We start from the raw sequence: 24,138 nt of genomic DNA on the forward strand, positions 1-24,138 counted from the left end.
TCCAAGTTAAATATCCTCAGGTTCTGTGACATTTTTTTTCTTCCTGTAACCTCTTTCCAGATCTCAACACTGTTTTCATGCCACTCTTAGTTCTGCTTGACTTTTATTTAATATTATTTCTGAAAAGCCATAGCACCCCAAGACAAATTACCACCTCAATATAATGTATAATGTAAACAGAACAATGGAACTGAATTGATTTAGATAGTATGCTTCCACTAAAGGACTCTGATTATTCCATCACTTTATTTTAGCCAATTCAGAATAGGTTTGACTCACCTAGGCGATGATGCTGAGCTAAACTCATCAATTTCTCTTAAGCCAATTCTCCTTTCTGTATTTATGTAGGCAAATTTAAAAATATCAATAATAGTTTTAAAATTTGTTGTCTTGGTTAGTGCCATTCACGCCAATTGAGATGATTTGGAAACTCAGTTTGACCAATTTTTGACCTGCTATCTTCCCCAGTTTGAAGTTATCTTCGTATTTTATATGTATAGTTTCTATGCCTTCACTAAATGGATTGATCAAAATGTTGACTACAGCTGGGTGTAGAGCAGGGTTCATAAAGAGAGCTTCAGAGAATCCGTTCTCAGTTGAGGACATTGGTTAGGACCTCTTTCCAGTTCAGCAAGCTTCCCTGAATCACCTGTAGAGGACGATGTTGGTGCTGGGCTCAGATGCCTGGGAACTCCTGGTACTATTTCTGTATGCCTCTCTGCTTCTTTCAATGTGTCTGTTTCCCTCTAACAGCCAAGCTGTTACTCTTCTAGGGGAGATGGCCCACTAGAAACCGGAGCTTCATTACTAGGGGCCAATGTCACTCCTAGGGGACTATATCGCTCCATATCATGCTGGCCCATAGCCAATAACTAAATTCAAGAGTCCATGGGGTTCCTGGCTGGGTCAGTCAGAAGAGCATGTACCTCTTGATCTCAGGGTCGTGAGTTTGAGCCCCACGTTGGGTGTAGAGATTCAAAACAAAACAAAACAAACAAAAACCACACAAAACCAAGAGTCTAAAACCCACTTTTCCTACCTCCAGTTTGACAAATTCAAATGACATTTTGTCTATCCTGTCTTTCAAGCTAACATAAGAGAATTGCAGTGGATTGTTTGAACTCAGGATGCACAAGTATGCTCAATGTTTCTTTTGGCTAAAATGTTAAATAGTAATTTACAAAGAAATCATACTGATAAGGAAATTGAATTAAAACCACAATGCCATTTGACAATACAATATGCCACTAACAGATAAGATACATTTTAGAAGTGTGATTATAACAAATGTTACTAAAGATGTGGGACAATGGAAATGCTACTACACTTCCATAGGAACAATTTAGGATTATTTGTTAAAGTTCCAAATACAGGTTCCATGTTGTTCGGTAATTCAAGCCCTATATGTACAGACTTCATATGTTGATCAGGAGGCATGTACAATGAAGTTCAAAGTATTAGTGGGAAAAAACTGGAAACTGTTCAAATTATATTAACATTAGAATGGATTAATATATTTTGTCATATTCATAAATTATTGATTCCTGTATCACTGTGGATGCATTACGGTAATGGAATATGCAGTTAATAGGAAGAAAGTTACATAAGAATAGATAAAATTTGAGGCCATTTGCATTAAAGAGAAAATATATATAGCTTTGGTTAATAAATTCAGAAGTGCATACATACACTGCAAAATAATATAGAATATAAAGATTTATCTAATGGCAAACAAGGGGGGGGTGCAGGCATCCGTAGAAACGGGGAGAAGAGGACACTGGAATTTCCCAGGTCTCTGGGGGGTGTTGTTTTTGTGGCCAGATGGTAGGCACATGTATCTGTTGTTGTTGTTTTTTAATCTTCAGGCTATACATGCATATTACTTATATAACTCTAAATATCACAGTAATTTTTAAAAGAAATGAAATTTAGTCAGGCATGAGAATAGCTTCTTCTAGTCATTACTGCTTTCTAAATGTCATAAGTGTTAATCTCTTCTACGGCATCACATAATGTTCCTCAGAATAAAAGTTGAGCTTAGCTCATATGTAAAATGTACCCTATTTTCTTCTTAATGTCTCTGATATTTCCCCATTTCTAGTTGTTGCCTGATAGGCACCAGCCCATCTTGCTCTCATAAAACTTGCTATGAATTTCAATGCTCTCAGAAAAAAAATTTTTTTTTTCAAGATGCTAGTAAAAGAATTCAGGAACAAAACTTGGTGAAACTCTTCCAGTTCCCCTATTTTTTAATGGACATGTCAGCCCATACTTATTTTGTTTTCCCATAGGAATTTGGTAAGAAGATCGAAAAATGTAATCAGAATATCTCCAGTCCAACCATTGGACTATGTCTCCCAGATCTTGAGTTTTCTTAGGACAGTAAAATACATAAACAAAAGAATGGGTTTGATATATATACATATATATATATATATATATATATATATATATATATATATATAATCATAACAAAACTGTAAACAAAATTTATGTTACCAATCCAACATAATACATCATGGCAAGGCAGCTGCTCAGCATTATCACCATTATTAAAGAAAGGATATTTGATTTTATTTTTTTTTCAACGTTTATTTATTTTTGGGACAGAGAGAGACAGAGCATGAACGGGGGAGGGGCAGAGAGAGAGGGAGACACAGAATCGGAAACAGGCTACAGGCTCTGAGCCATCAGCCCAGAGCCTGACGCGGGGCTCGAACTCACGGAGCGCGAGATCGTGACCTGGCTGAAGTCGGATGCTTAACTGACTGCGCCACCCAGGCGCCCCAAGAAAGGATATTTTAAAACTACAAAGGGGAAAAGATATTAAATCAGAATAGAAAGAATTCCTACACACAAAAAATCAGCTGTTAACCTCATAATGTCAGACATGTATGGATAGATTTATTTTCTCATTTTTTAAATGTATCATTGAACTAGAGACAATGTCACCCAGGAAGGCATGCACACAAGCAAAGGGAAACCACTGTTCTTAAGCTCCCTGCTTTGAATTAGGTGGACATCATAATTATAAATTGTATATAGAAACGGAAACATTTACATGGTGAGGGGGTTAGGGGTTTAAATGCTTGATGTTAAGCACTATAGTTTGTAGAAATGACGGAAGTTCTAGGATTTTGTTATGTCCCTAGTTGTCTAAACCAGAGAAAACCAGAATGCATGCTGAGATAAATTTGATCACTCACAAAGCAGTTTCTTGGTTAAATCATTTTATTTAAAAGGCACTCACCACGGGAGAACAACACTATAATTTCGCCTAATTGAACTCTGAACCTAAAATACAGCAATATAAGAGAAGGAACAATTCAGGACAGAAATGATCAAATCAAATTAAATAGCAGTTTAATTTCCCTTCTGGAGAAATGTGTATTCAAGCCGTATTTCTTTAAAAAAAAAAAAAGATGAGGAAGGAGAACAAGAAGTAGCTAGTATGTTCTAGTTCCTTTCTGAACACACTGAACTCAGAGCTGTTAAAAAGGAGAGATTTTGAATTTCTGGAAGAAATGGAAACTGGTTTATTTATTTATTTCTTGTAAATTTATAGTCCAGTACCCTTCGCTGAGCCTTTAGGCGTATTTATAATCTGACACCATATTCTATAAAAAAAAAAAAAAGTGAGACTTTTTTACGAGCAGTTGCACATAGTTTAAATTGCTACAACATAAAAGCATAATGCTGGCTAAATTACTAACTTGTACTAATATACTGAGAACATGCCCCTCCCATTTCATTAAAGAAAAATGCTGATAGTTCACACCAGGCTTTTAGACAAAAGTAATGCAGACTTAGAAGGTGCAATTTTCATGTCCCTTCTGGAACATGAACAATGCTAAGATGCAAATGCATGAGAAACAATCCCAAGTGAAAACGTTGATACTTCAGGCAATGGCTATGGAAGCTTTTCTTATTAGTTGATTGATTGATTGGTTGTCCTTTATTAGAAATAGGTGAAAAGAAGCTGAAATAAAGCCTCCAGTTAGTAATAAATATGTAAAGGTAGTGAAAAATGAGAAAATTTGATAGACTTTATAGTTTCCTGATATGGGGCTACACAGTACATGCTTCTGTCCCCTAGCTGGGTTGTTACAAAAGCTAATACATTTAAATGAGTTTAGAGTTATGTCCCTTGTGATATTTGAGCATACTAAACTGTTTACAGAGGTTAATTTGGGACTACATAGGGAAGCAGTTTTCCAGCTGTAATTTAGGTTAGTTGTTCCTTTTAGGTTGTGAGGCAATCAAGTTTTCTCTGCAGTAAAGAAAATTTTAGGTCGTGTCACAAATTATTATGAACACAGCCACTTTCCTTGATGAGCATTGTGTAGATGATTCTGAAGATAGAAACAACTTGGCATTATGTCAGCACTTCAATATGTTTGCTGTTACCTGGACATAGTTGCTAACTGTCTAATTTACCTAAATTATCTCCGGGTGTCCTCTTAAATTGAAGATACAATCTTATTCTCACCATTCTATTAACTGCCGATAATCTGGGGAATTGTTTACGCTTTATCTAGTTTCCTTCTGGGCTGCCTCCCCACCTCAGCCTACACATTCTGGAGCTGCTTCAGGCTTATTACTATGATGTAGGAAGTTATTAAAATATGTTAATTTGCCTGACTGACATAACTTTAAATTTAGCCCTCATAACTTCCTGCCTTCCAGGCTGTCCACACTGTGCAGTACCTGGAACGAGTTATTATTCTGCAATGAAATAGTTATTCAGGAAAAAAAATACGATATGGCTTTCCTTTGTAACCATCTCCATGGTACCGTTCTGTAATTTAACTAAAATCAGTGGTCGCTAACATGTACTGAATGCTTGCTCTGGGTCAAGCGGTCTCCTCCACACTTGGCATATTCTATGATTATCTGTGTTTTATAGATGAGAGTTGAGTGGTTGAGTAACTTTTACATCATAGAACTAATCAGGGGCACAACCTAGAATCCTCTCCAGGCTGCCTGGCTCCAGGGTCAATGCTCCTACTACCATAATATACCCTTTTAAATGTTATTATAGGTAGAAAGAACAGCAATCCTTCTACATTAAAAAAAAGTACGATTTTGTAAATATTATTCTAATGAAATCCAGGTAGAGACTTGTATTTGACCTTCAGGAAATGAGGAGTAACCGAAACAGCTTGTAAGTTCAGGGATTGAATCAAGTTCCAGAAAGTACACTGCTGAGACCTGGAGAAAAGATTGGAAGCCATCTTTACCTTGCCACACATGGTTTCTACACCCCAATTCTCACGTCCACCTCCACGCTTTCCCTCTAATCCCAGTGCTTGCTCCACTGAACCATTGTCTGTTGTCCCAAGATTCTAGGACCATGATCCTCTGGGAGCCCTACATAGGATGACCCCTCTGTCCTCTCCATACCACACCTGACTTTCCTGGTTGCTGCCTTCAGGACTATCCTTAAGGGATATTTCTTCTGCTTCTGCTTCTTTTACTTCTAAGGCTGGGTTAAAGAACCTGCTTAATACACAAAACACTATGGAACATGACAGTAAAGCAAGTACGTTTTTACATATCTATTTCTCTCCACTCCTATAAAGGTACTAGATATCTCTTATTCACTTGCCTTCTGGTGTGCTATTCAAAATTTCTAACAACTGGTGGTGAGGATATGCGCTTGGGTACATAATACCAGCCTGAAGATCGCCTTCCCTTCTCCAGCCAGTCCATGTTCCAAGCCTCTCTGAACAGGGTGAAATTTGGAGGGGTGTGTGTGTACATGTCTTGACTTCCTAAGATATGAGAAAGAAGACAGTGGTGAAGCCCACAAACCCACTGGTGGGATATTTCAGTGGTTGGCTGGACGTGGCTGTCATGCCATCAGAAATTATCCCAGCTTCGGCACTGAAACGGAGTCCAAGACTCCCCTGCTGTGACAGACATTGCACTGTAAGTTTGTAGATCCACTTCAAGTTTGCCAGTCTCAGGGGAATGGCAAATGGGATGGGAACTTTGAGAATCTCTGGGCAGTGGCTGTTTACCAAAATGTAAGGAAGTGTTGTGCTCATCTCTGCAGTTCAGAGTGCACAAAAGGGAATCAACTCACATTCAGGGAAGGCTGCGAAAGAGGAAGAGGATGAAGAATTAGGTGGGGCATGTCCTTGCAGAATAACAGGGCCAGTGTTGCTAGAGAAGAGAGAACAAAGGGAAAAGTGAGGGAATGAGTTCAGAAAAGAAATCACATCACATGGCCTTCTGAAGGCCATCATGAGCAATTCAGATGGATTTTATTCTAAGTGCAAGAAGTTACCATTGTGTTTTATAAGCATACCACGTGTGTGCCCAAGTGTATTTGACATTAAATCATCTAAAGACCAGGCAACTTTTAGCTATGATAATCTTTGTAGGGAGAGATTGGAAATGATTTGAATTTTCCTGTCAAGGAAAATTACACACAGGTTTATACTCACTAACGTATTAGTAAATCCTCAAGTTTAAATGCAGCAGCAGCACAGATTGTAAGATGGCAAGTAATATGGATCATAGGGGGGGAAAGCCATGTTTAAATATGTTTTAAATTCCCGCATAGTCCATTCAAAAATAGACACATAGAAAATATCTCTCTCAAAAAATATTTATAAAAACAGCAACAACAAATCCTCTAATTATACTTAACCCACTATGTAAGCGTTATGTTTTCTAATAGCCCATAAAGAGATAGCACTAAATGTGTTATTAAATGGAAAACAGAAAAAAAAATCAGAAAGGAGCTCCCTGGTCTAGCCAGAAGCAGTTTGAAGACAAGTGTAGGATAGCATCTGTCATCTAAGGTTGGAATAGGAATTAATATTACAAAAACGTGCTTTGGGAAAAATGATAGTTTTATGATGTAGTTTATTTTTAATTAATGTTTCTGTTTTCTTGACATAACCTTCTATTCTAGGGAACCTAATTCCTTTTTCCTAATTCCTTACCTTTACCTAAGGAATTCCTAATTCCTTACCTTTAAGGCTTTCCATGTGAATAAATAGAAAATGTGAATTAAGAAAGTTTCCTAGTGACCTCTCTCATTGACTTTGCCTTCCCTCTGTGAGGGGATGCTGTTGGGGGCATAGTGTCCAAGAATCTTTTTCTAATTTTGGGAAAAAAAGGGAAGCAGGGGAAAGAGGAAAGGCAGAACTTAAAAAGTTTTATCAAATATTACCCAAGAAACTTGTATAAAAAGTGTCTTTTGTACTTCAAGGAGAGTTACCACTGCCCAGTCCCATTCATTGTGACACTCTACTGGAGAATCTAGTTTTTCCCAAACAGAAATTCTATTTCAGCAGCTTAGACAGGGCACACTGTGTATCTTAACAGTATGCATTGATAGCCCACAGTCCAGCACATGTTTTGGATTTTAGGGAGAGGAGACAGAATCCCCAATATCAAGGAACCTATCTAATGTTTTGCTCATCAGGGATCTTAAGAAATAAACATAAACATTTGAAGAAAAAATAAATGTCTTGGTGTGTGTGTGTGTGAGTGCACATGTAAAATATATAGGGCTAAATAGTCTGTTGAAATAAAGTCATAGCATTGTAACATCACAATTTACCTGAATTATTTACGCCAAACTTCTAATTTTTAGAAGTGATATCTTTCTTTCAAAAGTCAATTCAAGTTAATATGTTCCAGTCAAAAATTTATTCTGGTCATTATTCCTTGTTCCTTTTCTTTCTTCCTCTTTTAAACATGTATGACACCAATTGCATATTTGAGCAGCGATTTATATCTAAGTGTTGTTCAATAAACTTTAATTCATTTGTTCAGTTTGGGGAAATCCTCTCCCAAACTGAACTTACAACCTTCAATTTTATATTAAAACTCCCAAGAAGTCTTTGAGACCTGGAAACTGAATTTTAAAAATTTGGATATACATTCAAACGCACACACACACATACACACACACACACACGCAAACATACTTGTGTGTGTGTGTGTGTCTGTGTGTTGTGCACATGGGTGTGTATTATAAAACTATATAGATACATCTTTACATACATAAATGCACTGATGAACAAGAGGATCATGTTGCAAAAAACTGTGTTCAAATAACATTCCAATGAGAACACTGTGTTTTGTATTAAAGGAGCAATAAAACAGCTTTTAGTGGCTCCTATAGGAAATCTACCTTTTGTTAGCACACGTTACACCAGTACTGCAAATTTTGAAAATTTGTCACATCAGCAAAACAAGATATTTCATGAATCTTGGAGAGGGACATTTTGCATTGAGGCAAAATAAACATCACAGTTTTGTGTTCTCTATTTTCATTAATCATTTTTTAAAAATGCAAAGCATTTCAGTTTTCAAGACTGTATGGGACCACTTGGGGGTGAAATAAAATAGAACGATGCCTGGTGACAGTCCTGAGGATGTAAAACAGTTGTTTTCACCTGCTGTGTCTCTGAGAGATGAATGAGGATAGCATTTAGATATGTTTCTGGATTTGTGTAAAGAAAGGTCCTTTTAATAGAACACCCAATAAAAATATAGTACTACTTCTTGAATCTACCTTTTTTCTTCCAGAACTAGAAAGGTACAGAATTTACTTAGAAATCAGATGAGAAGAAGGAAATTCTGAGTCTTAGCTCTCACACTATTTAATTGAAAAACAAGTGTCTTTTTCTCTGTATGCTAATGTCTAAATGGAACTGATGTTAACCTGAGACATCTACAAATCCAATATGACAATCCTTGCTTTTTACAGTTTTAAAATGAGTTCAAAGTAAGGATTTGAAAACCTTGTTACTGTCTGAAAAAAAATAATAATCCCCAGGGAAAAGGAATTAGAGGGAAAAGAAAAGGACCCTTGTGTGCACAATTATGTTCCACCAAATGCTTTTGTGAAAGGAATAAAATAAGTATGGGTTTGCTTATATTCAAGTAATGAGAAGAGACAGTCACTTTGATTTAATTACTTAATACTGGCATATTTCTGTCAAATAAATTTTCAAGGAAGAAAAATATTGTACCGCCAGTAATTATGTTAGTATTAAATGTTAAAGAAAAAAGACCTTATATCTCATTTTATATACTAGACCTTTCAGCATCTTGATTTTGTTCAGTAAGGTAGGTGTGGAGGGCACGATAGGGTATTATATGGCAATCCCTTGACTGTATTCCTATGAGAGATGATACCATATTAAATTATTATTTAAATTTAATTATTAAAGTATTTATTATTTAGTTACTTTTTGTTATTAGGACCCCGCATGTTCTTAGCATTGAATCTATTTAAAAAGTATTTGTCTTAAGAGCTTTCTGTAACTTTCTGTTGCCTATATCACTTAGCAATTATTGAATTTGGGTGCATACACTTACTATTTAACACGCAAAATTACATGTCATGTCAGAGTAGAGAGGGATTGTCTTCCCTGTTTACAAGTATTTGAAGCAATTCTGGCTGAATCTAAGGACAAGGAAGCCAAAACTGCAGGCAGAATTAGTCTCATTCTGTCCTCAGGTTTACTCTGCATGTATTCTACCCCTGAGATGCTGCCACCTTTAAAGAATCATAAAACTCTTAGAAGCACTTAGCCAGACACGCAATTGACAGCTTGGGTCTCAAATAAATTTAATAAGTTCTCAAATAAAGTAAACAGTGCATTAAAGGAAAATTATAGGATAAAGCATTTTTATTGTATTTCTTTAATCTTATGCTGACACTCTGACAGCACATGCTCATTAGCATAGGTTTTTAAGCATCTTAAATTCCAAAAGGATTTATGTAGGGTTCAAAGAGCCATTAGAATCTAGAGTACAATCCATTTATTTTTTCCCCAATGCCTTAGAAATAAGTCAAAGCCTTTTACATTACATTGTTATTTTAACATTTATATATAAAATTACATAGAAATAAAGTGCACCATTCTTGCAAAATGGTGTATGTTATAAACAGTGAAGAAGTTAAGCAGTGATAGTTTATCTGTGTTGAGGAACAGGGAATTACTGTTCACGTTAGGTTTACTCAGGTACACAGTGGGGCTGATGATGGCAAGAATAAGTCCAAATATGACATAGGACATAACTGTTAGGAAATGTGCTTAACAATATATAAGGCATGCTGATAGTATACCTGTGACTGTTTAAGTACACACACAAGTATTTAGTAAGTACCAATCGCCGATTGGTAACTAATCCAAATTTTAGCAAATAGAATCTGCTCAATCAATAGTTATCAAAGCAGACTTTGTCACTTGCCGTTTATGCACTTAAAGAAGAAAAAGGGAAAACAAAAGAAAGAAAAGGTTTGCATTTGATTATTGTAACTAAGGAGAATCAATTGTAACGGAAAATATAATCTCTCCATAAAGTACCACTTGGTCAAATAACTTTCCAAGCCTTGAGAATTTGTTTGAGAAAGCACTTAAAAATCACCCTAAACTCTATGTGGTTTTAAAAAGATGTGAGAAAATTGGGAGGTACCCATTAAATGGAATAGGTTGCCTTGTACGCTGACATTGGGAAATGAGCCCTGACAAGGGACAGATGCCCATGCTGATCAACCTGCTGTGGAGCAAACAGCACTGCTTTGAAAATCTTCTGAGATGGTATTTCTGGTTTTAGGTTTTCAAAATGGACTTACAGATTGATTATGGCCTACATTGGTGCCTCTTTAGCACGTTTTCTGCACAGTGGTTCCAAGTGACTTTGACATAGCATGACGACTCAAAACCTTGGAATAATGATGCTGATGGAGGCATCCTTGAGGAGATTTTTTGATACGTAGCTGTTACAGTTAGCTTGAAAATGATTACTCTTCAATGTTACAACGATTATATTAAAAAATACCAGAAGTTGTATTTAAAAAATATCCTTTGGTCATAGGGGCCATGCTTACTGTATGGATTAAATCTTCTGCAGTCCCCTCATTTAGTGTCTTAGTCACCTCTCATCTGTCACGACATAGTACTTGTGTGTCCCAAAACCAATGAGAGGACAATGGGCAGAGTTATAGGCAAAGTTACTTAGGAAACAGCCTTAGCAAGGTAGAGCACATCGTAGAATGTTCTGCTTGTGAATGTCTCCTGTCAAGTGTGTTATTAAAACACACAAAAGAACGGCAACAGTGTAGCAGACATCTACAGCATCTTATTATCCAACAGTGTTTCCCACTCCCCCCCGCCCCCGCGCTGGGTCTAAACTGTTGAATACTTTTACTAATTAATTTGACATGTAAGTATCTCAAAATATCCTAATTAGGGCTTAGATTCTGGAAGTACATCTGTTCACTTTGCTTGTCGATAGACCAGAAAAGCATAGAGAGGAAAAGAAAAAAGGAAAAAAAAAGATCCTGAGAAGCCTCCTTTTTTGCTTTTATGAGAATCACAGCTATGTTTGTGTTACAGAACAACTAAATAAAAGACACATAACTTGTGCATATACTTTCAGTTTTTTCTCTTTAATATCTCTCCTTGGCAATCTGCTCATAAAACCTATTCTTTTGGGTTTTTCTCCTTTAAATACTGTCATTCATCTGCTCTGCTCCCTGAATGGAAGCTGGAGCATACTTCAGGCATCAGTCCAACGCACTCCATTTACAAATAGGGAAAGTGGAACCATGGAGGCTAATGACTTCTTTCAAAATAGTGGAACTTTCGGAACAGTCATCCATCGTGATCCAGATCCAAGATCTCATCTTTTCTTGATTTCTTTTGTTTTTTTAAAGCTCCACCTTACTTACTGCTTCATAGAATGTCATCTCTGTGTCTTGATGGAGAGTGAAATCTAGTTTAGAATCATGGAAAATAATACGAAATGGTTAGTTTCACAATCACCAAAGATACTGAAGCAGTGTCAAAGAACATGGAGACTACAGAACAGATGGACCACTTCTGTTCTGATGGTCCACTTCTGTGGACCACTGATGTTCAGATGGTTCTGATGTTCAGATGGTCCACTTCTGTGGACCACTTCTCTCCACTAGGTGCCTGGCCTTGCCATAGCTATTGTCAGCTCTGATCTAATAAATCAGGGTGTTGTCACATGTGAGTGATGTAGCATATGCAAATACCTCGAAGAGAGTTTTGCACTCAATAAGGGCTCTTTAATGTGTATTTATTTTTGAGAGAGAGAAAGAGAGAGTGCGCCAGCCGAGGAGGGGCAGGGAAAGAGGAAGACAGAGAATCCAATGCAGGCTCCACGCTGTTGGCACAAAGCCTGAGGTGGGGCTCAAACCCACTAACTGTGAGATCATGACCCGAGCCAAAGTCGGATGCTCAATTGACTGAACTACCCAGCTGCCTCAATAAGAGCTCTTTAAATATGGCTTTTCTTTCTTCCCTTTCTTCTCTAAAGCAAAGAAAACTTACGTGTTTTGGGTAACAAAGCATATCATTGGGTAACATCATCAAAGCAGTTTGGAGGAGAGCTAATTATAAATTTGTTGTTGTTGTTTTGTGTCATATACTTGCAAGACTGTAAATTATTTATTGAAGTAAATGAGTTAAAAATAGCATGCAAACTATAAGGAGCTCATGCCTAAAAACATTTGAAACAATGATTTTTTTATTTTTATTTTTATTTTTATTTTTTAATACATTTTATTTCTGAGACGACGTGAACGGGGGGTGGGGAAGAAACAGGGAGACAGAGGATCCAAAGTGGGGTCTATGCTGATCGCAGCGGGCCTGATGTGGGGCTTGAACTCATGAACCCCAAGATCATGACCTGGGCTGAAGTCAGATGGTCAACCAACTGAGACACCAGGTGCCCTGACAATTCTTTTTTAAATTGCTACTGGTGATTATTTTCATAACTTTGAATGTATGTACATACATATATCTATTTATAAACCTCCAACGAGTCAACCTTGCAGATGAAAAATGTAAAGATTTATTTAATATCTTTTCCTCCTTTCTTATTCAATACAAATTTGATATTTCTGTCAGTCCTATTTTTCTCTTGGTAATCTGAATAACATTAAAAATGTGCATGCGAATGTCTTTTTCGTTATTTTGTGAAAATGTTTTAAAAAGCGTTTTTATTTATGTTGAGAGCAAGTGCACTGTGTGAGAGGGGGAAGAACACAGTGAGGTGGAGAGAGAGAATCCCAAGCAGGAATCCCAAGCAGGCTCCGCCCTGTCAGCGCAGAGCCCCACACAGTGCTTGAACCTGTGAGACCAAGACCTGAGCTGAAATCCAGAGCCAGATGGTGAACCAACTGAGCCTCCCAGGCACCCCTGGTGCCTTTTTTTTTTAACCTCTCTGAAATATGTCCGTTTTTTCCCCTTCAAATTTTTCAATTACACTTTTATTTTTACAATATCACTGGGAGTAATATTTAGGTTACTTGTAGCAACCCTAAAAAAATCTGATCTCACTATTACTAAGAGTATACTCTAAACAATGGAAGACAATGCATGTGGCTTCATAACTTTGCATACTCAGTTTTCGGGTTGTTAGTTTTGGTTGACGGAATGAGGATGGGTACCATTCCCTCTCTACCTGCTCATTTTCACAAATGTGGCCCCTCCACGCCTCTGTTCATTGCTCTGTCTTTCAGGTTTCTTTGACTTTAGTTTTTCTTTTATTGTTTTACACATTTTTACTTTAATCCTTAAGAAATGATTACTTAATTCAGGAGCGTTCTTCTGGAATACCTCTTAACATACTAGGTTAAAAATATAATTACCTTCTTCATCCTCTATTACTTCTCTTTCCTCTGGGGTCAAGTTTTTTGTATGCCTATCTTGACATTTTTCAGGTATTCCTCAATTACTAATTTATTTAAAAAAGAAGGAGTGAATAACTGGCTTATCTTCCCTCTGTTGAGAAAGTAAAAATATTTCCCACTTTAATCTCTATATTCTAATTTTTTTCTATGCCTGTTATTTTTAAAAGAAAAAAAGAAAATCAATCCCTCCCAGTTTCCAATTTCCAGAAAGTCAGGTTTCTTCACTGACACAGCTTTTTCTTTTCTTTTTTTTTTTTTTTTTGGAACCTGTATATTTATTTGATGGTTAGGGAAGACCAGCCTTGTCAATTTCATTTTGTTTTTTATTTTGTCATATTCACCTTAATAAATGGGGCTTGTTTTTTTTTATTCCCAGAATTCCCATTTGTTTTTGTGTTGTTACCTCTTATCAACATTTAAATTATACTGAAAAAGTGTCTTTTTACACTGCATTATTCTGTCCTATGATTTCAATTTTGGAACACTGTATTGCCTATTTTTCATTAATAACGAGATTAATCCATTTATGTTTCCATTCACCTTAAGATGTTTCTGTTTAATAAATCTCTAATGTTTACCATTCATGATAGTATATAGTAGGATCAAAGCATGGGTAATGCCCAGTTCTTACCTTAGGAAAGCTCGCACAGATGTGATTCTTATGCAGTAAGTGACATACTGCTAACTTGAAATTTTATGCTCTGTATGCAATTTAGAGATCCTGCATTCCAGATTCTATTTAGGTCCCTCTTGACTTCTGTTTCCTTTGGCAAAAATTGCTATTCTCATCTTTCTATATAACTCACTTAGCTCAAAGTTGGAAGTGAATTTTTGCCTATATGTACTAGGTAGCCTTCATATTCTGGAAACTCTCATTTATAATATGAAATTCCCACCAGGCTGAAAAAATAGGATAAAGAACTACTTTCAACTCCCTGAGGTTAAAAAGAATACAAAGAAAAAAAAATCATGGATTGATTGTTTTTTGGAGACCTAGCTCTGGCTTTAATCAGTATTAGTTTGTTTAAATTTATATATATATATGTATATATATATATATATATGTATATATATATATATATACACACACACACACATACATTTTGTATATATACATATTTATGTATATTTTATACATATATAATTGTTTTAATTCTATATAGTTATTTCAAATTAAATTATAATAAATTATAAATATGTGTAGGTTAGCATATGCACCATTGAAATGATGAAGGGACCTGGGATATTTGAATAAAGAAAGGACTGTGCCTATGTGTGGGTAAGAAGAACAAGTTTTCCTGGCTAACTAGTTTTTGTCGAAGATACCTACAACGTTTAAGCAGCTTAGCCTACTTACCGCACTTTCTGAATGTTGAATGTCTTCAAATATGACAGCTTTGATCAAAGCCACTTTGGAACTTGAAAAAGATACAAAAATACTGACAAATATAGCATTGTTTAAATCCTCTGTTTTTCAAACAACGAAATTTATTTTTCAACTTAGGAATTTAGAGTAAATAAATGTTCCTGAGTTTGGTGTTTTCTTCCTTTTTTAATGCAAAAGAAGAATGATTTTAGATGTAACAAATAGCAAAATATAGCATTGTCATCTTCTGCGTCTCTTGCCACAGCAAAATGCCAAGGAGCCTCACCTATGGGGCACCAGGTAAAAGACTTTTAGTTGTACACAAAACAGCATTCTGCTCTAGGAAGCATGTAATTCGCTTTGTGGTTCAACTCTAAATAAAGAAAGCCATTTTCTACTCTTAGAAAGTCCACAATGTTATATAAGGTGTAAAAATCAAGAGTTTTCCTAAAACACTTTAATATAAAATAAATTAAACATCTTTATAAAGGAGATAACCCCAAACTTGACATTTGCAACACATTACGTCCTTTCTTCCTTCTTATTTTAGGAAGGTTCTTAGAGGAATTGATTTTATTTTATTTTTAGATGCCTCTCAGATAATCTTAAATTTATGCTGTTATTGTTTTTGTTTTCAGCATTTCATTAACCATATGGTAAGTGAGGAGGCAAACGTTCCAATTAAGTCTATATAAATAAAGAAAACTGAAGCAATTTTGAAGATACCTTTATCAGCTTAAAGATTCCTTCACCCACATCAGTAATCACAAAAAGTACAGCTTCTCACTGCCAATGACCCCGGAGAGTAGCTGGTATACACATAAGTAGTGAATAATACTTCAAGGTCATATTTCTGAGTTACATCTCCAACAGTCTACTTAATGAAAGATAAAGGACAAAAAGGCATTGCTTCAGAAAACAAAAATAAAATAAATATTTGGGGCTAAAAGATCTTTATGGATTGCATCATATGTGATGTAATATATAAAAATATGAAAGCCACTTTGACTAATAACTTAGAAATGTGACACAGTTTAAGTCTATCATTTCTCAATAATACTTGAGAAACACTATTGTCAAAACATGTAATGAGATAGCAGTAGCAAATGCTAGCTTGCCTTGTCTTTCAGTGTTTCCTTTGTGATTATATGCGCAACTGTCTTAATTGTTAGAGTGTTAAAATTTACAAAAGTACTGAGAGGAAAACACAGATATTTATCCATGTGGAATATTGCAAACAATTACAAAGAAATAAACGCCTCTCTTTTGTGAGTATTTGGTTGGTTCTTATTTTTTGGAATAAAAGGATTCACAGAACCATTTCAAAATGGTTTATAGAATTTTGAATTGAAAATCTATGTAGTTTGGCATCTTTCTGATATATGTTCACGAAGCGAAGTGCAACAGAGTCAAGAAGTTTTATTCTGCTGTTGTTTTCACTTCCGTTATTTGATTTCCATTTTATTGGGATTTGTATACAACCTAGCCAGTAGTCCCTATGACCTTTAAGTTGTTTTATGGGATAAAGTTACTTATCTGCCAGCTTCACTATCAGGACTAGAAGAATAACCTATTTATTTTTATTTGAACAACAAATCTACAGCTAGTTTCCCAGTCCTCAGAACTTTAGGGCTTCTGGCAGTCTGGGGGGGGGGGGGTGGTCAGGAGTCAAGGGAGAGAAAGAAGGCAGTGCAGGCAGTCACTTCAGCCTTCAAAAAACAAACAAACATGTGAGGACTGGCCTCTTTTTCTTTCTCCATTACTGAAGATCCTTTCTTTAGGTAATATTCCTATCACTCTACATATTGTTCGTTGCTTTCCCATGCTTCAGAGGAAGGATTATCTCGGTTACACCTCTCCCTTCCCTATTACGTTAAAAAAAAATGGTTTCTACTCATCATTTTTAAAATAAGGGCAATCCTTTTTTTCTCTTCATTCCTTTCTCTTTTCCAAGCTTTGGACATATTAATTGCGTGCCACTAACTATATGATTAGTGAGAGATTTTAAATTTCTCTTCAGTTTCCTAAATTACCCTCATTTCCTTGAGTACTGGGTTTTTCTCTCTTTGTTTATTTTTGTGTTTTTATTTCATATTGCAGGTCTTCTGGATCCCTATTCACTTTATGTTCCCTCTTTATAGTTAAGAATGAAGCCACACAAAGGCTAACCCTTAGGGGGTGAGAGTTGTCCCCTGCAGACTTCACTTTGTACTTGGCAGATCAGGAGCCAGTTGTATCCTTGGGGGTCTTCCCAAATGCTGGAAGAAAATGGCTTCACACACCACAGCTACCTTTTTTCCCAAGTATTTCTTTTAATGTATTTTGTAAGCACCCCTCCTCCCCGCCCCTTCCCTGTCTGCACCTCCCCGTCATCTAACAGTCTCTTTATTCCTTTGAAGTAAGTGCTAGGCCCTCGGATATCTGCAGTTCCAATCACTCACTTTCAGTTAATCCCTCTCTTAAGAGCATCATTTCCACCTTTTCATGTAACTGCTACCTCTAATGCAAAAGCCTTTCTGGTTTGTGTGTTTTTCAGTTTTATTGAGATATCATTGAAAAATAAAATTGTATATATTTAGGTTGTACAAGGTGCTATTTTTTAAAGTGTACTAACATGATATAGTAGATGTATATGCTGGAAATGATTGCCACGGCCGATTTAATTAACACATCCGACATTACCTCATGTGGTTACCTTTGTGTGTGTGGTGATAACAAATAAGGATCTATTGTCTTAGCAAATTTCAAGTATGCAATACAATAGTATTAAGTATCAGCACCATGCTGTAAATTTGATCTCCAAAATTTAATCATCTTAAAACTGAAAGTTTGTATCCTTAACCAACATCTTCCCATTTACCACACCCTACAGTCTCTGACAACCATGATTATATTCTTGTTCGTAAGTGTGACTGTTTTAGATTCAACATATATGTGAGATCGCACAGTATTTGTCTTTATGTGTCTAAAAATCTTTCTGTTTTGCAGAAACTTCTGCTTTAACGCTTTGCATATGCTCTTGGTCCTGGCTCATCATTCCATCCACTGATCATTCCATCTCTTCCATGAGCTCATTGAAATCTTTGCTTGTCATGTCTCTTCTTAATTCTCCTCATGATTATTGGTTTTTACCAATGTTTTCCCTTTATTGCAATTGTAGTGATCTCTTAGGAATAAGTGGAAATAAGTTCAGTCTACCATTGCAAACTTTGAAGTTCTTTAATTTTTTTTAGGACATAAATAATTTTTTTTTGAAATATTTTCACTTTTTTCTTTTTTTTTCTTTTTTTTATATGAAATTTATTGACAAATTGGTTTCCATACAACACCCAGTGCTCATCCCAAAAGGTGCCCTCCTCAATACCCATCACCCACCTTCCCCTCCCTCCCACCCCCCATCAACCCTCAGTTCTCAGTTTTTAACAGTCTCTTATGCTTTGGCTGTCTCCCACTCTAACCTCTTTTTTTTTTTCCTTCCCCTCCTCCATGGGTTTCTGTTGAGTTTCTCAGGATCCACATAAGAGTGAAACCATATGGTATCTGTCTTTCTCTGTATGGCTTATTTCACTTAGCATCACACTCTCCAGTTCCATCCACGTTGCTACAAAAGGCCATATTTCATTTTTTCTCATTGCCACGTAGTACTCCATTGTGTATATAAACCACAATTTCTTTATCCATTCATCAGTTGATGGACATTTAGGCTCTTTCCATAATTTGGCTATTGTTGAGAGTGCTGCTATGAACATTGGGGTACAAGTGGCCCTATGCATCAGTGCTCCTGTATCCCTTGGATAAATTCCTAGCAGTGCTATTGCTGGGTCATAGGGTAGGTCTATTTTTAATTTTCTGAGGAACCTCCACACTGCTTTCCAGAGCGGCTGCACCAATTTGCATTCCCACCAACAGTGCAAGAGGGTTCCCATTTCTCCACATCCTCTCCAGCATCTATAGTCTCCTGATTTGTTCATTTTGGCCACTCTGACTGGCGTGAGGTGATACCTGAGTGTGGTTTTGATTTGTATTTCCCTGATAAGGAGCGACGCTGAACATCTTTTCATGTGCCTGTTGGCCATCCAGATGTCTTCTTTAGAGAAGTGTCTATTCATGTTTTCTGCCCATTTCTTCACTGGGTTATTTGTTTTTTGGGTGTGGAGTTTGGTGAGCTCTTTATAGATTTTGGATACTAGCCCTTTGTCCGATATGTGATTTGCGAATATCTTTTCCCATTCCGTTGGTTGCCTTTTAGTTTTGTTGGTTGTTTCCTTTGCTGTGCAGAAGCTTTTTATCTTCATAAGGTCCCAGTAATTCACTTTTGCTTTTAATTCCCTTGCCTTTGGGGATGTGTCGAGTAAGAGATTGCTACGGCTGAGGTCAGAGAGGTCTTTTCCTGCTTTCTCCTCTAAGGTTTTGATGGTTTCCTGTCTCACATTCAGGTCCTTTATCCATTTTGAGTTTATTTTTGTGAATGGTGTGAGAAAGTGGTCTAGTTTCAACCTTCTGCATGTTGCTGTAGGACATAAATAATTTTAGCAAAAATATTTACTTTACATGGGGTGCCTGGGTGGCTCAGTCGGTTAAGTGTCCAGCTCTGGATTTTGGCTCAGTTTGTGAGATTGAGCCACATCTTGGGCTCCCCACTGACAGCATAGACCCTGGTTGGGGTTCTCTCTTTTCCCCTCTCTCTGTTCCTCCAGCTCTCAAACTCTCTCTCTCAAAATAAATAATCTTCAAAAAAAAAATTTTACAATCTGCATAATAAAAAATTATGTACTTAAAAGTTACTATCCATTCCGTTTCCCCCCCAAAAAGGTTGAGATTAATTAACTTAATTCAAGTACAGTCAGCTAATCTTCATAATGCAAGCCACTAACTCGGTATATTATTGACTTTTTTTGCCATTTATGTAAAAATATTAAGATATATCATTCTCAATGATTGTGCTGTTAACTATAGTTCAAGTTAGACCCAAAGAAAATAATGCAGATGAAACCTTGACTAGAGCTTTCTCTAAGTTTAAGAAGAGGTTGCCCAACTGAAATCGACTTTTATAGATTACATTCAACTTCTTGTTAATTTTTCCTTTCTCATTCTCCCAGAGCCTCTATTTGTTGGTTTAGATGATTACTTCCAAATGACTCTTTTCTTTTCTTTATAATTTTTTAATGTTTCTTTTTGAGAGAAAGATAAAGAGCAGGGGAAGGGCAGAGAGAGGGAGACACAGAATCTGAACCAGGTTCCAGGCTCTGACCCAGGCTGTGAGTATAGAGCCCAACATGGGGCTCAAGTCCATGAACCACAAGATCGTAATCTGAGCTAAAGTCAGAGGCTCAACCAACTGAGCCACTTGGGCACCTCCCAGATGCCTCTTTTCTTTGACAGAAAAGCTGAGAATGCCTTTCTCTGGTATGGTCATGTAAAAGAATTACAATCATTGTTCAAGTTTCCATTCTAGCAGGACCTCCTGGGCAATGCCATCATGGTTTCTCTCCACAGAAAATGTTGTGTTTCATCTGCCACCCTCTTGATCTGTTATGGAAATTAAATTGTTACATTCTCATATATCTCTCAATATATTTATAAATTTTTATAAGGAAGAAATCTCTCATTGATCCCTGTTTTTTTTAACTTAGTCCTTCTCTCTTGGGTTATGTGAAAATATACGTATTAAAGAATTAATCCTGTGAGTATCTGTTACATTTGTATTATCAAAGAAAAATTGCGCTGGACAAGTTTAATAGGCAAGGGAGATTTTATTAAAGATGACTGCTGTAGAGAAGAGATATTAAATCCAACTTCCTTGAAAAGAAAGGTGGGAGAATTTTTAACGTAGGGGTGAACTATTGGAAAAGCGCTGGAGATATTGGGGAGGAGGTTGGTCAATGTGGTTCAGCCATCCATGTCTGCTAATTGGCCCTTACTGAAGTTAGGCTCCTACCCTCCCACACGGAATGGATGGTAGGGGCTTTGTCTTTCTTGATGATTACAATTCAAGGAAATGGTTCCCAGTCCTTGAAAAAGACATTTGTCTAACACTGATGAAAGGCTAAAAGAGATTTACATCTCAAAATGGTAGAGAACAAATTTACAATTGGAAGTTTTCTAAAGTAAATGCCTTAAGGAAAGGGAAGTCAGAGAGTTTATAATCAGAAACCTGTCTAAAGTTGAGGAGATTGTTACGGCGGTCTCTGTCAATATTCTAATAAAAAATCTGATCTGAAAATACCATCTTATATATAATTAAGAATTATTTATATACACTTAACCAAAAGCAATATGTGTGTGTGTGTGTGTGTGTGTGTATTTTTAAACCTGCTATATGTGAAGTTCATTCATCAATTAAAATTCTAAAACAGCTAGTGGTTACCAGGTAATAAAGTACTGGACCTCTCCATAGCAGTTCTCTCAACATGAAACAGGCTGGTGGAAGGATATTTGGATACATACACTGAATATTAAGGAAACCCATAGCTGGTTCTTGAGAAAATATTTTTGTGCCTTAAATCACCTTTTCTCACTTTGTTCTGGAGATGGAATGTCAATCCATCAAGGTTGGTCTTTTCCCTTTGTTTTCCAGAAAAAGTGAACATGGCAATTTTGTTTAATAAATATTTCACATTCCATTGTGCCAGTGCTTGGGATTAACTTTAAATAATTTTGTTCCCTAACCTCGTGGATGTTATAAGTGTGCTCCCCTTTCTATCTGCCCCCAGAATTGCTTGCAAGAAGTGTGACTACTACGTCTTCTGCCTTTATCACAAGCAAGAGCACTTGCCTGAGTGATGCCCTTACCAATTTTATCTGTTGCTTCTCTCATTCTGTACTTTTTTACCCCATGTTAAATTTTATTTCTGAACTGAGTGTAGGAAAATATTTTTTTCCTGAAAAATTAAGGTGCTTTTTCATCATAGCTAGTGAGAAGAATGTGATCCTTTCTCTATTATGCTTTGATATGCAAAAAGTTTTATCAAAACTACAATCTGACCTTTAGCAATTGTACATTGCATGTACAGCATATATGTACATTGTATGTACAGCATATATGGTATCTTTTTTGAAATATTTTCTTAATTTTTATTGTAATGCTTATCATTCTTGGTCTTGTATTTTTTGTTTATATTTCATTTTAGTATCATGCAGGCTTTTAACAAGGTACCCGAAAATCTTTATGATATAATGTGAAGTATTAATGTAAGTAATCTTAAATACATGAATGCTTAAATAAACAGATGCTTAAGGAAATGCTGAATTGAGATGTGGGTTGAAATACACATCTACTATAAAATCTACAAAATTAAATTGTTGAAGATAACCATAAGTTGAAAAAGGAATTTGAGGTATTGGGGACAGAGAAAAAAAAAAAACAACAACAGCAACAAAAACCCAACAAAAAACAAAATAACAGCAATGACAAAAAATAAAAACAAACAAACAGACAAAACCAAGACCGAGCCAGGGTCTCTAGTTTATTTTATATTTAAAACCCATGACTTTAAAAAAGGACTTTCAATGAAAAAGACACTGTATATTTTTGGAGTTTCTATATCTTGCAGTGTTTTGTCCTTCTGGCAGAACAAAAGGTTGGGTATTCTTCCCACATATCACTCATTTTCAGGGTATTTTTAAAGAAATGGCATTTTATTTCCCATAGGCATACATACTGCTGCTCTCATGGTGTGGTTGGCTTATTGTAAAGACATTATGTAAATGAAACATCTAAGGAAAGATTTAGTCCAGAGCTATTGGGTTTATTCATCTCTAATTGTTTTCCTGAGAGAAAATTCAAGATCTTATTTGCTTTTTTGTTGTATTTTGTAGTTGTGTCTTTCATATAAAAGTCAGATTACTCTCTCCTCCCTCTCTCCTCCTCTCCCTCTCTCAGTCATTCATTTACTCTCACTCTGTTCCTCTATCTCTGTGAAGGAACAGGTGACAAGAAGGTAAATTTAGGATTAAACTGGGTGATTGGGAAGGAAAATAGCACTATAGATTCAACAGACTGAACAGCAGTGGGGAATTTTTATTTAATATTTTCAATTCAGCAGTATTCTGTGATAGATTAAATGATATATCACCCATTTGAGATTATTTGCAAGATAAACAGGAATAAAATCTACTGTTCTTAGGTAAGCAACATTTTGTTTTAATTTCAATTATAGTACTCTATCATTACTATTAAGTTCTTGGGAGTAGAATAGCTGGATTACTACAATTAACTCATTTTAAGTAGATTTTATAAGTTCTGGTTTGATTTTTATCTGTATTTCTTCTCTATGGTAAATGACTCATGTCACAGCCCAGGAATATAAAATAAACAAGATAATAATATCTACATGCAATTATGTGAAGTCAGTAGCAATAGTAACTTACCTTATGCTAATAGATGTCATTACATAGTTAAATATTGTATTGTAGTAAGCATTTTCTCAGACAAGAATATTCTGGATAATGCTGTGTTGCATTTAATGAGAGATTTAGTCTGTGGTAGTTTTGGACATTTTATTCAATAGTCATCTCCGTGTCAATGATGAATTCATTAAACAAATATTTGCAATGCACTTTTTTTGTGATATATAAATAGATTATTTTTAGAGCTATTTTAGGTTCACAGCAAAATTGAGGGGAAGGTACAGAAATTTCTCATATGTCTCCTGCCCCCATGCATGAATAACCCCCCCCCCATTATCAGCATTTCCTCCCAGAGTGGTACATTTGTTGAAAGCTACATTTGACGAACTTACATTGACACATCATAATCACTGAAAGTCCCTAGTTTACCTTACACTTCACGCTTGGTGTTGTGCATTCTGTAGTTTTGACAAATACATAATGACATGTATCCACCATTATAATATTAAAGAAAATAGTTTCACTCTCCTAAACATCTTCTGTTCTTGGTCTATTTATTCTTCCCTTTCTCATCCCTTACTCCTGGCAACCATGATCTTTTTACTATCTCCATAGTTCTGCCTTTTCTCAAATGTTGTATTGTTGGAATCATACAGTATGTAGCCTTTTCAGATTGGCGTCTTTTAGCCAATAATATGCATATAAATTCCCTCTAGTTCTT

This window comes from Prionailurus bengalensis, chromosome A1 (assembly GCF_016509475.1).
Source record: "Prionailurus bengalensis isolate Pbe53 chromosome A1, Fcat_Pben_1.1_paternal_pri, whole genome shotgun sequence".
NCBI lineage: Eukaryota > Metazoa > Chordata > Mammalia > Carnivora > Felidae > Prionailurus > Prionailurus bengalensis.